General features: G+C 26.8%; 1 non-coding gene across 1 annotated transcript; it reads right to left on the reverse strand.

Moving 5' to 3' along the window:
• Positions 1-4,078: 4,078 nt before the first annotated feature.
• On the reverse strand, positions 4,079-4,160 carry TRNAS-GCU. Its single transcript has one exon. It is a non-coding gene; the product is annotated as a tRNA-Ser (tRNA).
• Positions 4,161-16,396: the final 12,236 nt, after the last annotated feature.

Below are 16,396 nucleotides of genomic sequence, written 5' to 3' on the forward strand. Positions count from 1 at the left end.
TTTGTGAACGTTTGTGAACCAAACAAATAGTTCATATCAGTGTAAGGGTGTGGTGTGATATATCAGTCTTTCTTTCTGGTATACTTCAATAAGATACAGTTTTCACATTTACATGCATAAAAAAATTGGAATGCGACCACATTTTGGTACTTATATCTGATTAATTACATGCAAGTAAATAATAAAGATTCATTAAACAATAACAATCCTTAAGTGACGGTCAAATTGGTCTCAAGTCACGTACTAAGTCTACTGCAATCGAAGTCACTAAAAGTTTTCGGAATCAACCAAGAATCCAACCAAAAGCAAAACGAAGTTCAACCTCATCCTCCACGAAACCAGACATGACGTAAAGCATTAAAAGGGTTTAAGGAGTGTTTTTCCTTGAACTTGCTGGGTTCATTCTTTGAAATACCTTACACATAACACTGAAACTATTATATACAGGCTAATAGGTAACTCTTTACCACCATGTTATTTTGTACTTCTCTCTTAGTTCTTATGTGTCTGAGATCACAAATAATGATTTTTCTTAGAATTTAAGTCTAACCCTAACTTGAGATCTGCAACAATTTTCATTGAAAGTTACGCAGATAAAATCCTCCAAATTTCTTCTGACATCTCTTGTTTTTTTTTCTTCTCTGATAACCCTCAGGTATCTTAGTGCAGAGGAAATTATGAATCGCGACAAAAGTATAGACAAGCCAATGAAACCGCGAAGGCGTGAACCTCAAAGATCACGACGCAGTGAGAGTGGTGGTAATATCGGTGGCCACCAAAATCCAGTGCTAGGTCTGTGCTGGTTTGTTCTTGGGGTTATCTTTTTGTCTTTAGTTTTGTTTGTTTTCTTTTATTTCATTTTAGGTATATGAAAAATGAGAACTATTACAGTGTGTGGTTTGAAGAATAGTGGGACACGTAAGAATAAAAAATGGTTATGCAGTAAAGTCACGGGACTCGGTGGATCAAGTTCCATACATTTTTCAATTTGAGAAGAAAGAAGAGCCAAATTAGGGTACAGTGCTACCAATGATGGTGTAAGGACCTTGATCCGCTGTAACTATTACAAGTACAATAATTTACTGGTATATTAAGTTTGTATTTTGTTTACTGTCATGGTTATTATTGTATTAATACTAATTCCGCGTTTCATTACTTTGATATTATTTCAATAATTTTATGATGATTTCATATTTTATTATTTTGAATTTTTTTAATAAATTAGATGTGTATTTTACTGACATATTCTTAAACATCGATGTGGTTTTCATTATTTTCTTATCTAAAACAGCACACACATGAACATGCTTATGAGAAGAACTATGTTTGCCTTTCTTATGCAGTTGCATTTAAAGTTAAATTTAATTTAACGTTGCTTGTTTATTAATTAAAGCAAACAAAAGGTTAGAAATTAAGGTTGTTATAGAATTGCCTCAAGTAACTCATGGATGCCAACTAACTGAATCTTCACCTTTGAAACTTTGATAAAATGAGTGTCGTATTTGTTAACTGTTTTAAAATGTGTTAAAAAATAAGATGAATTCATTATAAATATATGTAAATTTTAATTTACAAATTGATTTTAAAAATTAAATTAAAATTAATTTTTTAAGACAATGAATAGATTACTTTTATGTGATGTCGTGTAAGTCAATAAACATAGTATATATTGTGGTGTTAATGCAATTTACCAAAACTAATTTTATAATGACATTGTTATGCACTGGTTTTCTAATTCTTTTCAGTAATTAATAGGTCATATAATATTATATAATAAAATAATGAAAACTGTGATATATTCAACCAAATATGGCACTGCTTGAACCTCTGGATTCAACACGTCTCTTGATTTCCCCAATTGTGTGTGGGTTCTATCATGATTTATCTAATTATGTCCTTTTATATGAGTCCCTATCAAATCATGGGACCAAATAAATTTATTTATAAAAATATGGTAGAATATTAATACAATACAAAACGTCTTATTGACGGTAAAACTTAATTATCTAATGGAACAAATTCTTTTTATAAAAGATCTAATCTTAATAATATATCAGTTTCTTTATTTAATTTTTGGTAATGAAAGTGGAACCCCAGGAACATATTTTTTATTAGAACTATGATAGATTAATAAAATGTTTTTAACAAAGTTTTGATAAACTTTTCTATTCAAGTAAAAAAATATTATTTTATTACTTTATTTTAATTAAAAAATAAAAGTTTAATCTACTGTAATTCCATTTTTAGATACTTTATTAAGGTTGTCATTTTTTTTTTCAAAAGGTAATTTTTCTCTTTATTAATAAATTTCACTGCTTAATTTTTTATATTTTACAAATTTTACTATTTTCATTTATATATATTTTTATTTTCTTATAGTTTAGTATTCTAGTTTTTGACTGTATATTTTATCTTCATTGTAAAATATGTCATCAATATTATTTTAATCAATAATGCGCAAAGTTACTTCCTGATCTTATAAAATCGTGGTTTATTCCCCAATCTATTCACAGGTAAGGATATTGAAGCATGAAGTATTGAATTTGTTTGATTCTGAATAGTGACATAAGAAGAAATCAGATTGCAGTGAAAACTAGTTTTAACTTATTATCTATGGGTTGATATTTGTTTGTGTGATTATTCAAATAGATTTAGATGTTCAGGAAAAGAAACAATAATATAAGTTTATAATTAAGTTTTGAAATAAAATTAATGTGAATAATGATTTCTAGATTTAGAAAAGTCAATATTTTTGTAAATATATAAATAATAGACTATGTAAAAATATAAAAGATAAAGTATGTATATATTACACCCTCTAAACATATAGAAATATGTAGAGTAAACTTCGTAAAAATACAAATTAATGAATAAATAGACTAATTTAATGTGTAGTGCTAGATTCGTCTAATTAATGCATTGACAAACTCGTTTAGCATGTGTTGTTAGATTCGTCTAATCAATATATGAACACATTCATCTAATGTGTATTGTTAGACTTGTCTAATCAATTTATAAAAACACTTGTCTAATGTGTATTACAAGATTTGTCTAATCAAATAATAGATCAAGTCATCCAATGTAAATAAATAGACTCGACTAATATGAACATACTCGTTTAATCAATATATAAAAAAACTCGTCTAATGTATGTTATAAGACTTGTCTAATTGGTGTATGAAAAAACTTGTCTGATTTATATTTCTAGAATCGTCTAATCAATGTATGTAATGACTCATCTAATGTTTTTTTGTTATACTAGTCTAATTAGTATCTGGATCAACTCATTTAATGTGTATTGTTAGACTATATATATATATATATATATATATATATATATATATATATATATATATATATATATATATATATATATATTTCTATACTCATGTAATTAATGTATGAATAGACTAGTTTAATACGTATTGTAGAATTCATGTAATTAGTGAATGAACAAACTTGTTTAATGTTTATTAATAGATTCATCAAATTTATGTTTAAAAATTCTTGTCTAAATATATATTACTAGAGTACTCTAATCAATATATGTTTATTTGTCTAATATGTATGACTAGACTTGTCTAATCAATACATCAAAAAACTCATCTTATATTATTTGCTACAATCATCTTATAATATAATCCTATACTTGTTTAACAATTTTTGTTATACTTGTTTAATTAAAACATAGTATTTACTTTTGTTTATTATTCCTATACAAATTTATTATTTTATCATCAAATTTTTTATTTTCATATAGTTTAGTATTATAGTTTTAGCCTGTGTATTTTATCTTCACATATATTCTTTAATATCTACATATTTTACTATCACGCAAAATATGTCATCATTATTTGAAATTAATAATGCCCAATGTTACTTTCTGATTTTATAAAATGCTCAGAATTCCCTGATCTGTTTGATTTTGAAAGTGACATAAAATTGTAATGAAAATGTATATCGGAGTCTTAAAAAGGGATAAACAAAATATTTTTTACTTATCGTATTGTGGAATAATATTTGTAGAAGAGTGTTTTAGTATTAAAAGAATAGTCCTAAAAATAAAATAAAAAAGAGACGTCGCCTGAGAGATTCGAACTCTCGCGGGGAAACCCCATGTACTTAGCAGGCACACGCCTTAACCACTCGGCCAAAGCGACCAGTTGTTAGGTCAGAACTGTAGCTATAAGAACATTCAAGCCTTTATATTCGCACAGCTTCATTGATATTCAAGCACCCAAAGTGTACTTTTGTTTTGATGGTCATGATTGTTCTACTATTATAATATTTTTTTAGACTTAATTGAATTTAAGAATTTGATAAATTTGGTCACTTTTGATTGTCTTATTTTTTTTATTGAGTGATAATTTTTAATTAAATTTATATTATTTAATTTTTTTATTAATTAAGCGATATCTTTTGACATTTTGTTTCGTCATTACTTATTTATTTTTAATTTATAAGAAATGTGAAATAATGTGATTAATATAAGACAATATTGTTGTTAATGTAAAACGATAAGTTTATTATTTTCATTGAGAACATATTAATATATTATCATTATCACTTCTATCAATAGTGATAATGACAATGGTGACCTAGTTATTATAGGTCATGACACAAAACTCGTCGGACATTATTACCTATATGATAATGATAATAGTTCCTCGATTATTTTAGATGATGATGACGTGAAGATTAGTTATAGAGCATAACCACTTATATCAACATTGGTGATGGTCATTCTAGGTAATAATATGGAAGTGTTATTGGAGAACATCATCATTATCCAATAATTTTTCATGATAGTCACAATAACTATAATCTTAATTTATATTAATAGCAAAATCTGACACTTTTCAATAATTGAAAGAAATTAAAGAAAATTATCAAAAAAAATAATAGCTATTTTAATTATAAATAAATAAATGATGTGTTTCACTTGAAAATTTTAAGAATTTAAAATTTAATTTAGTCTACTTTTGAAAATTAATGGAATAACCCAAATTTCTTCTAATATATATATATATATATATATATATATATATATATATACCATTAAGTACTTAATAATCATAAGGTCTTTGTGATATTAATAATTGAAGATGAACTTATTCATATTACAGTTCTTGAAACTAGACCATATTGTGTTTCAAAATACATTTAAAATGAACCCATAAGTACTTCAAAACATAAAATAGGAACTAAATACAATTTTTTTTAGTTAAACAAATTATTTAAGATATTCCTATACTAATCCTTTAGCTTTTTATTCCAGCTCTTGTGCTACTATCACCCTCAGCTCCTAACACTGCTTCCATATATAAAAAATATATGATCATTGCATTAGAAAGAAAACAAGAGACGCACAAGTGCAAACAAGGATAAGCTAATACATAAAAAGAATGATGAGCAATAATATACGAAAAATAGTAACATATTAAACTAATTAGAATAATATCGAAGTATATTTGATAGAAATTATGTCATTTCTCCATATATTACTATACTAATACTCACTAGTATTCCCTTTAAAGACCAATTTAAAAACTTAAATAATGCATTTAAAAGAATAACCTTAATATGAAAACATTAATAACTTATAATAAAGATTATCAAAACAAACATTTGTTAGAAATAAATCCTTAACTTAGTCTCCTTTTTTTTCTTTCTCATTTATACAACTCCATTACTTAATTCCAATAATCCATTCAACAATATATTTCATTACATGAATCAGTCAAAAAATGCAATTAGTTCACATTCATCAATTCCAATACCCGGTATCAGCCCACATGGCTCAGTCCAATGACTCAAACAAACATCATTCCAAAGCGAATCAACAACAAAATAAATATAGATTTTGGGATCCCATAAAACTAGTGTATTTAATGGACTCGTGATATTATGCACCTGTCATACTTACCACCATCTCATTCTTTTCTACAACTTGTTATATCAGATGAAGCTCACGTATCTCATGCAGTCAGGTTAACCTCACTAGCTCCCTGAGTATGATCATCTTTCATATCATATCGTCTACCAGGTGAAGCCTCCTTCGACTCTCATCGCCTAGTTATCTTCTTCTATGTATGAGTTTGATACTAGTAGAGTCTAAATAGTCCCATATAAAAAATTTTCTTCAATACACTTTGACTATCCCTAGATTAGTAATTCCCCTTGGAAATAACTAATTTAAATTATTATATCACAACATAAATTTCTCAAACAAACATATATCGATGGACACAACTCAATCATAATTTCAAATCAAGGTACGAAAGCATCATTATAGATTTCTCTAACATAAAATCTTTAAATTCTAGAAAGTTCTTGAAAAACTCGTGTTTTTAATCGATCATACCCCACATGTAATCAGTTACCAGAGAAAATAACATATGTATCTATGTTCCTAATTAACTCATCAATCAAACAAAATTTCAAAATCACAAATTATAACTATAACCCAAATCAAATAATGCCGAAATAAATTCATAAATTTCTCAACAATAGATACCTCAATAAACTTCGTATCCCTTAATAATTCAATTCCACATATTTTTATATTCAAAATTTTCTATGTTTCTGCTCTCTTTAAGCCTTACTCTTCATATAATAATAAAGTCATAAGAGTAATCATCTTACTACATCAGAGACACTCAAACAACCAAACCTAAAGATATCACTTCGTCATGCAATCACAAATTACAGTCAATTAATAAATTTTCTACTCATCTAACTCTTCCTTCACTACTTTCCTACCAATCTCATGATGTAATAACACTGATAGTTTCACTCTCACTCAGGAACTTCACAATACAAACCCAAAAATCAATTCCTCTCACAAATTTTTAACTTTCTCTAGTCCAAGGAAAATATCACCACAACAGATATTATGCATTGAACTTATACTTTTATTAAGAAGTTCTCATTTTTTACAGTAACATTCAATCAAAACGGTCATACTATTAATTAATATCTTTTCAAAAATAAAACATTGGATTATAAAATAATGAAAATAGTTTCCCTTACCTGATCAAGTTTATCTAATTCTGCTCTCCTCACCTAAATAATCACTATCTACAAATTCAGAGGTCATATAAACGATTAAGGAAAATATTTCAGGATCATAAACAGATAGAGATTCATTAAAAACGAAAGAGGTGACATGAAGTTGAATATGAGCTTGCATGTAAAGAAAAACATATTGCTATTAAAAAATTGGTAGAATTTTCGAACTCACCATTAAAAAAAATTGATTGAGGGTTTTAATAAGATTCTTCGCGTAGATTACTCTAGTAGCGTTGATTCTTCAAAAAAGATGGGAGCTGATTCAAAATTTTAGAAGAGGAAGGAAAGTTTTTAGAGAAAAAAAAGAATTTTTTGAAAAAATTAATTTTTTGGGGTCTCACAATTAATAATATAAAATTTAATTTATTTAAATGATAAAGATAAGTATTTTGAAATAGAAATGTACAAAATTACACCTGTACTTTAAAAAAGAAAAAGATAAACTTTTATGACATAAACCACAAAGTGAGAAAAATGAAAATTGATAAAATCATGATTTCTAATGACGAAAATTATATTATTTTAAATAATAATTAGCATTTATACTAATCATCATACTTAAATAATAACTAAACCAATAAGATTTAAATTAACCTTCCCTACTAACTCAAACTAAAGTGTAAATTAGTATTGTCAAAGTAAAACAAAAAAGTATCAAGCAAGAGGAGAATGTTTCAATTAATACAATAATATTTACATAATTAATCGAATGATAATAAATATCTTAAACTACAACAAAATAAAAAACTAAACCTTGACTTAACATGGCTGATAATGGAGAACTCTAAGTATTTACTGCTAATTTTATTACTCTCATTTATTATTGCATTAACTATGATGATTCCTATACATTGACTTAAATTTTGGAGTTTCACCAACTTACAAATATTTGTTAAGTATTTTAAAATAACTTATTTTAAAAATTTCTAACTCATACATTTTTAGCTGCTGCTATAGCTTGTACTTTTTTATCTTTCGTTACAACCCATTAAATTATTTGACTATACTTTCTTCTTATCTTTATTTTCCCTTTAAGCATTGTTATTTAATTCCATCTTATATAGAGAATTAATGATTGTATTATTTTTAGTATTTGTTAAATTATTTTTTATTTTTTATGAATCAAATAAAGAAAGAGTTAACATTATAAAAATTCAAAGTATATATCAAAATTATACATGGAAAAGAATGAAAAGAAAAAACAAATTATGCAAGAGTAATTTAAATTAAAAAATTAAAAATTAAATTTATGAAAAAAATAAAAAATTAAATATACTCAATATTTATTAAACCAACTCATTTAAATAAAATGACATATCTATCCAAACAAAAAATATATATAAACAATTGTTTAAAAATTAAACAGAAATGCTAAAAAGTTCAAGGAAAAAATAATTATTTTAAAAATTTTAAAATTACAATGACCTAACAATATATTTTATTTATAAATTATAAAATTTATTTATATAACTATATATTTTTTATTTCTTAACTTGTTTATCAGTTAATTTACTAAACACTTTTAATAAATTTATTAACTTAAAAAATTATTAATGAGAATCTAGCTTAAATTTATTATCCTTATATTTTGGTATTTTATTTGTTTTTCATATTAAAAATAATACAATAATAATAACAATAGTTTTATCAATTCAAATCATTTACTTTATTTTATTTAAATTAGTCATCCACCTACGTATTTATAATAATTCCATCCTTTTTCAATAATAACTCACATTTATTTTAATATAATTTATGTTAATTAAATTTTATTTTAAATTATTTTTTATCAAAGACAAAATTATAATCATATAATTTTATTAAAGTCATAGTGCGACACTCAATTTCTGTAGACGATCAAGATGTAACATCTTGTTTTTTATTCTTCCATGATATAAAGTAGAATCAGCCAAAGGAATATCATCAGATGGGGAATATCGGACACTTGTATTAAGAGGAGTATCAATAATCTTGTTGTTAGTAAGCCGAGCACGCTCAAATAGATTAGCAATATACTTGGATTGAGACAAAAGATAACCTTTAGGAGAAGAAGCAACCTCAATACACAAAATGTAACGCAGTACACCCAAATCTTTCATAGCAAAACGATGGGATAATACAGTTTTTAAAGATACATGGTATCAAGAGTCCTAAACGATCTATGATTGAGAATGTATGATTGCAGTAGTTCCTTTTTCCTAAGTCGTAAGCTCCTTTTTTCTAAGCCATATGCCCTAAGCCTCTTTCTCAGATTTTATGATTGAGAATAGATTCTTGCAATCGTTCCTCTTTCCTAAGTCCTAAGCCTTAAGCCCTATACGTCTTTCGCAAATTTTATGATTGAGAAGGGATTCTTACAGTAGTTCCTTTTTCCTAGGCCATAAGTCCTAAGCATTTTTCACAATTTATCAGGTTTCACTTGATTGCAATTTTGTTGTTTGCTTTGAGGCATTTTTGGAGGTTTTGCACCATGTTCTTTATGCCATTTTAAGGTATTTGCAATTCTCTAATATTGGCTTTGTATTTTGTTTTGTTTGTTGCTTACGTTGTGTAGTTCACACTTTTGTTTTGTATTCAATTTGTTATGGCGACTTGTAAAGATGATTCTCTTTAGTCTATTAGTGTGCAATTGGATGATAAAAATTATTCCAACTGGAGTTATGTTTTGAAAATCTTTCTTCGTGGAAAGTCCATGTGGGATTATATTTCAGGTGCTAAGGCAAAATTGATTGACACCAAAGGTGATGATTATGCTACTGCTTTAAAGGTATGAGAAGTTGACAACCGTAAAATTATCACTTAAGTCAATAATTTTGTCACACACTCGATTGACGCTCAATTGACACATTATATTACTGCAAAGGACGTATGAGATCACTTATTACTAGCAGAGGAAATTAAACTTACTTCCCAACCACAGGCCAACATAGCCTCGCAATCTCCAGGTACATCATCACCAAATATATCCTCTGACAAATGGATCATTAACTCATGTGCCAAATCATATGCCACATCATTTGCCTTCTTTTGTTTTGTTATCACTTAACTTATCCATGTCAATTGCAACTGCTAACGATGATTTAATTCCCTTATTTGGTATTGGTACCATTGTCACACCATCTCCTTTGTCTTTATCTGATGTTTACTACATACTTTGTGATTCTAGATTTAATGTGTGTTTCTCTCCATTTGAATGCTATGTACATGATCGCACATATCAGAAGGTGATTGAGATAGGTCGTAGGCAATGTGAACTCTATGTCTTGAATCAGTTCAAGGAATCAATAGTTGTAGCCTCTAGTGTGAATTTATCTTCGTTTCGTTTGTCTTCTTCTTCCTCATCTTTTTATTTGTGGCATTCTCGTTTGGGTCATGTTTCTGCATCTCGTTTAAAGTTTTTGGTGTCTACAAGAGTCATGGGTTTGGACAATCATGATATTTCTTATTGTAGTGATTGTAAACTGGCAAATTTTTTCGTTTTACCTTTTAATAAAAGTATTTCTTCTTCTCTTGCTCCTTTCGATCTTGTGCATTCTGATGTGTGGGACCTTCTCCTGTATCTACCAAAGGAGGTTTTAGATATTATGTCTCTTTCATTGATGATTTTACTCGTTTTACTTGGATCTATCTTCTATCTTATGAAATGTTGGTCTGATTTTCTCACAATTTAAAAAAAAATTAATGCTCTTGTAAAAATCCAACGCTCTGATACCATGTAGAAAACAAAGAAATATAGAAAGAAGGGAATGATATATTATGTATAAAATGTTACAAGAGCTCTAACATATATACACATAAAACTAATCCTATGAGCCAGAAGTAAATGGATTTAAAACATGGACCTATGCTAAAACACATCACTCCTTCACTTTCACATCTTTTCTCTAATTTCTATTCATTTTTCATTATCTTTCCTTTCATCTAAACAACTTTAATTTCACCTCTCTTTTTTTTCCTAAAATCTACTCCCCGAAATTCATATTTAAATCGAAACACATGGTTAGAATAGTTTTGTTAGATCATGGAATACTATTACCACTTTGGTTAATTTATACTGACCCGTGACTATGTGTCAGACAAAAGGATGGCAATGATATGTTATGTTTGCAGAAGCAAAGGGACAAAACATTGAAAGGGGATATTAATGATATACTTGCATTTTAAACTGTTATCACATCATCTTTATTAAACATGTAAATACAGACTATGCATTTGTGTAAAGTATATAGAGCTGGTCACAGTACACGTGAATAGAAACATGAATACCAACATGGCAACACAGAATGACAAAATTGGCATAATCCTGCGTCTTGTTAGAGATTTGATATTAGGTCTGTGCTTATATAACAAATGACAAAAAAAAAAAAAGAACATTAATTATTTACGTGGTGGTGATGTTTTCTCTTTCTGACATAGTTGTGTTCTTAAAGTGAGATGTGGATGAAAAGAAAATAACTGGAAATGCATGTGCATGTGGAAGTTGAAGCAGAAGCAGAAGCAGCCAACAGCAACAACTCATGCATATACACCAAAACTTTGTGATTGGTACTTCTACACTCCCTCAGTCCATGAAACACCCTCTTATTTTGTTCCATTCACAATCTTTTGGGTCTCTCATATATCACCTCATATAAATAGTATCTTCATATACATTACTCAATATGATATAATTTAAATTGAAATGTAAACTGTGGAATTCAGACTCAAAATTATTAATTTAACTGAAAATAAAAACCTGTTAATCCTTGTTTTCCTTCACATGCATTGCTTCCTTCCTTCTCGTTTCTTAGCTCTGAGCTTGATTGTTTCATTTCTTTTGTTCTCACAAACCTTTTAGTTACATGCATGTTATTCCTTGAGCTTGAACTTTTGTTAAAGTCCATGGAAATAGTTATAGCTGAAGTTCAATTTTGAATGATATTATAGTTAATTAAATATGAAAATATTATCAAAACAATTAAGTTTGTAATAAATTATTATTTTAATAAAAAAATATTATTATATATACAAGTCTATCCACGTGATTTATGATTTAAGTTAGAATAACCTTTAAAAATTATTACTTAAATAAAAATAAATTTATTTTATCTTTATCCATTTAGTCCGATGCCCAGATAGGTCAAGTCCATATTCAATAATTGGATGGCCAGTTTATTATCATAATATATAGCATATACTATTATCAAGACAATTGTCAACTTTAAGACTGTCTGTTTCGTATTTGCATGATAGTTCTTTTTAAGAATTTGCAGTATAAGTCATTCTCAAAATTATTAGGGAATGGTCAATAAATTTTAAAATGAATATAGAGACAAAAATAGTATATATATATATATATATATATATCCCCGTTTTTATACATATTCTTATTTTAAATTAATACAACACTTTTTTTACCAGGTAATCTAACAAATTTATGTTCTGCATTCTTTTTGGTAGTTAATTTTATTATGTTTGCAAAAGAATATTTCATTATTGTTAGCTCGTACTTGGTATCAAAGTCGATGATTAAAATCGGCTTAGACGAGTGCAGGTTACTGTATCGAAAGTTTTTCTCGTAAGGATTCCAGGTAAACATGTCCCGTTAAGGTGAACGGCACTACAAAAAAGATACTCGTGGTTGTTTGATTTCTTTTATAATTTATGTAATTAAAAAATTTGAAACTTTTTAAATTATGTATAGTATTTAAACTTTTTAAATTATGTATAATATTTAAACTTTTTTAAATTATGTGTATCAAGAATCAAAGAAAATTAAATTTAATCTTTTTTAATTTGATTTATAAATCATAATATTAAATATTAATTGATAAAAAATTTTGAAATCAAATATAATAAAAAATAAAAAAATTTATTAAGATATTTTTTATTTGTTTCCTGAGTTTTTCACATATTGTTCTCATATTTTACTTTTACTAATTTTTTTCAAAGAGAAAAATAATCGTTGTCTCTACTCTTATTTCTTATATGTTCTCTTCCATTCTTGAAAAAAAATACTTTTTTTGTCTTACATAATAGTAAAATATTAATTTAATAATTAAAATTACTTTTTATCTAACATACTTTTTGTATATTCATTTTTACGAATATATAAGAAAAAATATTGTACTACCTGTTTTTTCATAATCGATTTTTAATTGTAGCTTGATTATCATGAATTTTTATTTTAGTATTTACATTTCAATTTATGACAAATTTTTCTTTAGTCTTTAACTTAAAAAATATATATTGGTGAAGAATAAAAGAACAAATTCATATTTTAAAAATGATAAAAAGGAAAACTGTGTGAAGATGAAAATAAGAAAAATTCAACCTTTTCATCTGAACCATGATACCACTGACTTAATTGTCCAATTATATATTTTTTTTGTAATGAAGATTATCAAAACAAGATTGCTGAACAAATATGGAAGGTGATTTTTTTACTGATAATTTGTTTATTTACATTGGAAAAGAAAGAGCTGAAAATTTTAGTTCTGGTCCAATTATTGATGAGTTCAAGAATATGAAAGAACAAATGACAATAATTATTATTTCTTTATATATTTATAGTTATCCTAAATTATGTATTCATTATCTTTGTCTTAGTAACGATAATTAAATATATAAATTTTAATTGTTTTATTTTGGCTCCTCTTAAAATATTAGTCAAGATCCAAGTGTTAGTATAAGTCTCACATTGGATAAAAATGAGAAAGTAGAGCACTATATAAGTCCCACATTAGGTTGAGATTGATGTCAATGTCTTATATGTTTGGAATCAGATCTCATTAGTATTGTATTGATTATACATTATTTTATTAAGTCAAATAGCTTTTTGACATACACTTGATTATTTTTGATATTGAATTTTTGATAATATCATATTTTATTTGATATGATTTTTATTTTATTTTGTAAAAAAATTATTTAATTAGTAATTGAAACAACATAAAAAAAATAAGTATAAATACGAACATAGTCATTAACAGTGAGCACGAGGATAAGACACAAATTTAATATTTAATGAGTAAGTAAAGAATAAAGTATTTTTACTTTAAAAATGAGACAGTCACACCTTTATTTGCTTTACCATATTATCATCCCTACTTGAAATTTCAAGAGAAGTAATGTAATAATTTACATTTTTTTTTCCATAAAGGATCCAACTTACATAGTTATACGGAAATCCAACATCATATATCATCCATGTAACCATGTAACAACTATGACATTTCATACATAGAGAAAAAATACATTATAACTCATCTACAATTATTGAGTCTACAATTGTTAAATATGATTTTATTTTATTAACTTGAACATGAAATTAAAATTTGTTTTTTTTATACATTTTATCCTTCTTCCTTGTTTTCTCTACTTATACTCTTCATTTAAAAATCCCAAAACATTAGTACGTTGAAAACGTATACATATAACTTTGGGAAGATCGTTGATGTCTCACTTTTTCCAAAAACTAAAGTACACAATTCAATGTTAAACTCCAAAAAAAAAAAGATTTTTTATCTTCTTGTTTCTTTTGTCATGAATATTTGTGAAAAGAATATTCAGCTTGAATCCAGCACCAGTACACTGTTGAGCACATGAGTGGGATGTTCACTGTCTAACAAGGAAACTTGTTATTGGAGAAAATTAATAAAGTATGCACACACATCATCGATCATCCTTGTCGTGTTGCTACTTTTTGTTTGCCTTCGATTTTATAATTGTTTCTTTGTTATCTTGCTGCTTTTGCTTACCAAGTCCGTGAATGGATAGGACAAGAAGAAGGGAGAGAAAATACTACATTATCTGCACAAAAACATGGGATTCTCTTATTAAATATTACTCTTCACTTTGGAATGAAACGTCAAATTATACATTTAAAGACAAATGAAAAAGAAAATAAACATTTTATTCAACCTCTACATACCCAAGATTCCTTCATTGAAATTCATTCCCACACAGTATAGTTCTATAATTCTGAAATAACTCATTACCACTCACATTCTATTATGGGGATTTGTACCATGACATACTGAAATGAAGTGTAGAGAATAGGGATGGCAACGGGGCGGGGCGGGTACGGGTATCATGATCCCATCCCCATCCCCATAATAAAAATTCATCCCTATCCCCATCCCCAAACCCAACGGGTATACAACTTTTGACCCATCCCCATCCCCACCGGGTAACGGGTATTTTCTTATACCCATACCCATACCCATTTTTTTATTGTTCCATATATCAATTAAATATTTTTTATAAAAAAATTTAAAAATCACACCAACGGAATCATGATACTATCAAAATATTCAATATTAAAATAATATACTCTTTTTGATTTTCATGATGTCAAATATTAAGAAAAATATTATAATAGTATAAATCTCAAATTAAAGTATCAAATAACAACTAAATAAAATTCAAATAATTATATAAAAGCTAAAAAATTACACATTACTAAAATTTTATAATAACCAAAATATTTATTAATTTTACAAATGATCAGTGGTTTCATTTGCATTCGATCCACCTACACATAGAAAAAAAATAAAAAATTAGATATGATATAATAATTGAAATTGAAAATTTTAATTACTAGAATATAATGTACCTTCTTCATCAGATTCATTTTCACTCATGAGAACATCTTTTCCTTTTAATTTTTTAACACCTACAAACACCAAATGTAGAATATTAGATGAGAATCCACAAAAAATACTAACAAAAAATATTAATAAATTTGAGTAACTTACCTAGATGGTTTGAGTTCCATATCCAACTTCTTGTACACATCAAAGCCTCTATAGTAATATGATGAAGTCGACTACGGTGAGAAGTTAATATCTGACCACCAGTACTAAAAGCAGATTCAGAAGCTACAGTTGTTATTGGAATAGCTAAAACATCCCTTGCAATTGCTTGAAGGGTTGGAAACTTTAACCCATTTGTTTTCCACCATGATAGGATATCAAATTCTTGTGTAACCGGCAAATTATCTTCTTCCAAGTAATAATCCAACTTTGTTTTCATAACTGTAGTTCTAGATTTTTTCTTTTTTGCCATAAACTCTAAAAATTCATTCGCATCCTTTTATCAACATCCTTTCCCAACTCCAATGATGTAGCTCTATAAGAAGAAGTTTCATTCTTTTTTGATTGATATTCCAAAACCAAATCATAGCACATTTGACGAATCCTACTAAGTTTCAGATCAAAATCATTACCATACAATTTATAAAAATAATATTCTAACATGTCTATCTTGTACCTTGGATCTAAAACTGAAGCAATTGCCAATATGTTATATAACAAAAAACAAAAAGAATGAGAAATATGTTATA

Source organism: Vigna unguiculata, chromosome 3 (assembly GCF_004118075.2).
Source record: "Vigna unguiculata cultivar IT97K-499-35 chromosome 3, ASM411807v1, whole genome shotgun sequence".
Classification (NCBI taxonomy): Eukaryota; Viridiplantae; Streptophyta; class Magnoliopsida; order Fabales; family Fabaceae; genus Vigna; species Vigna unguiculata.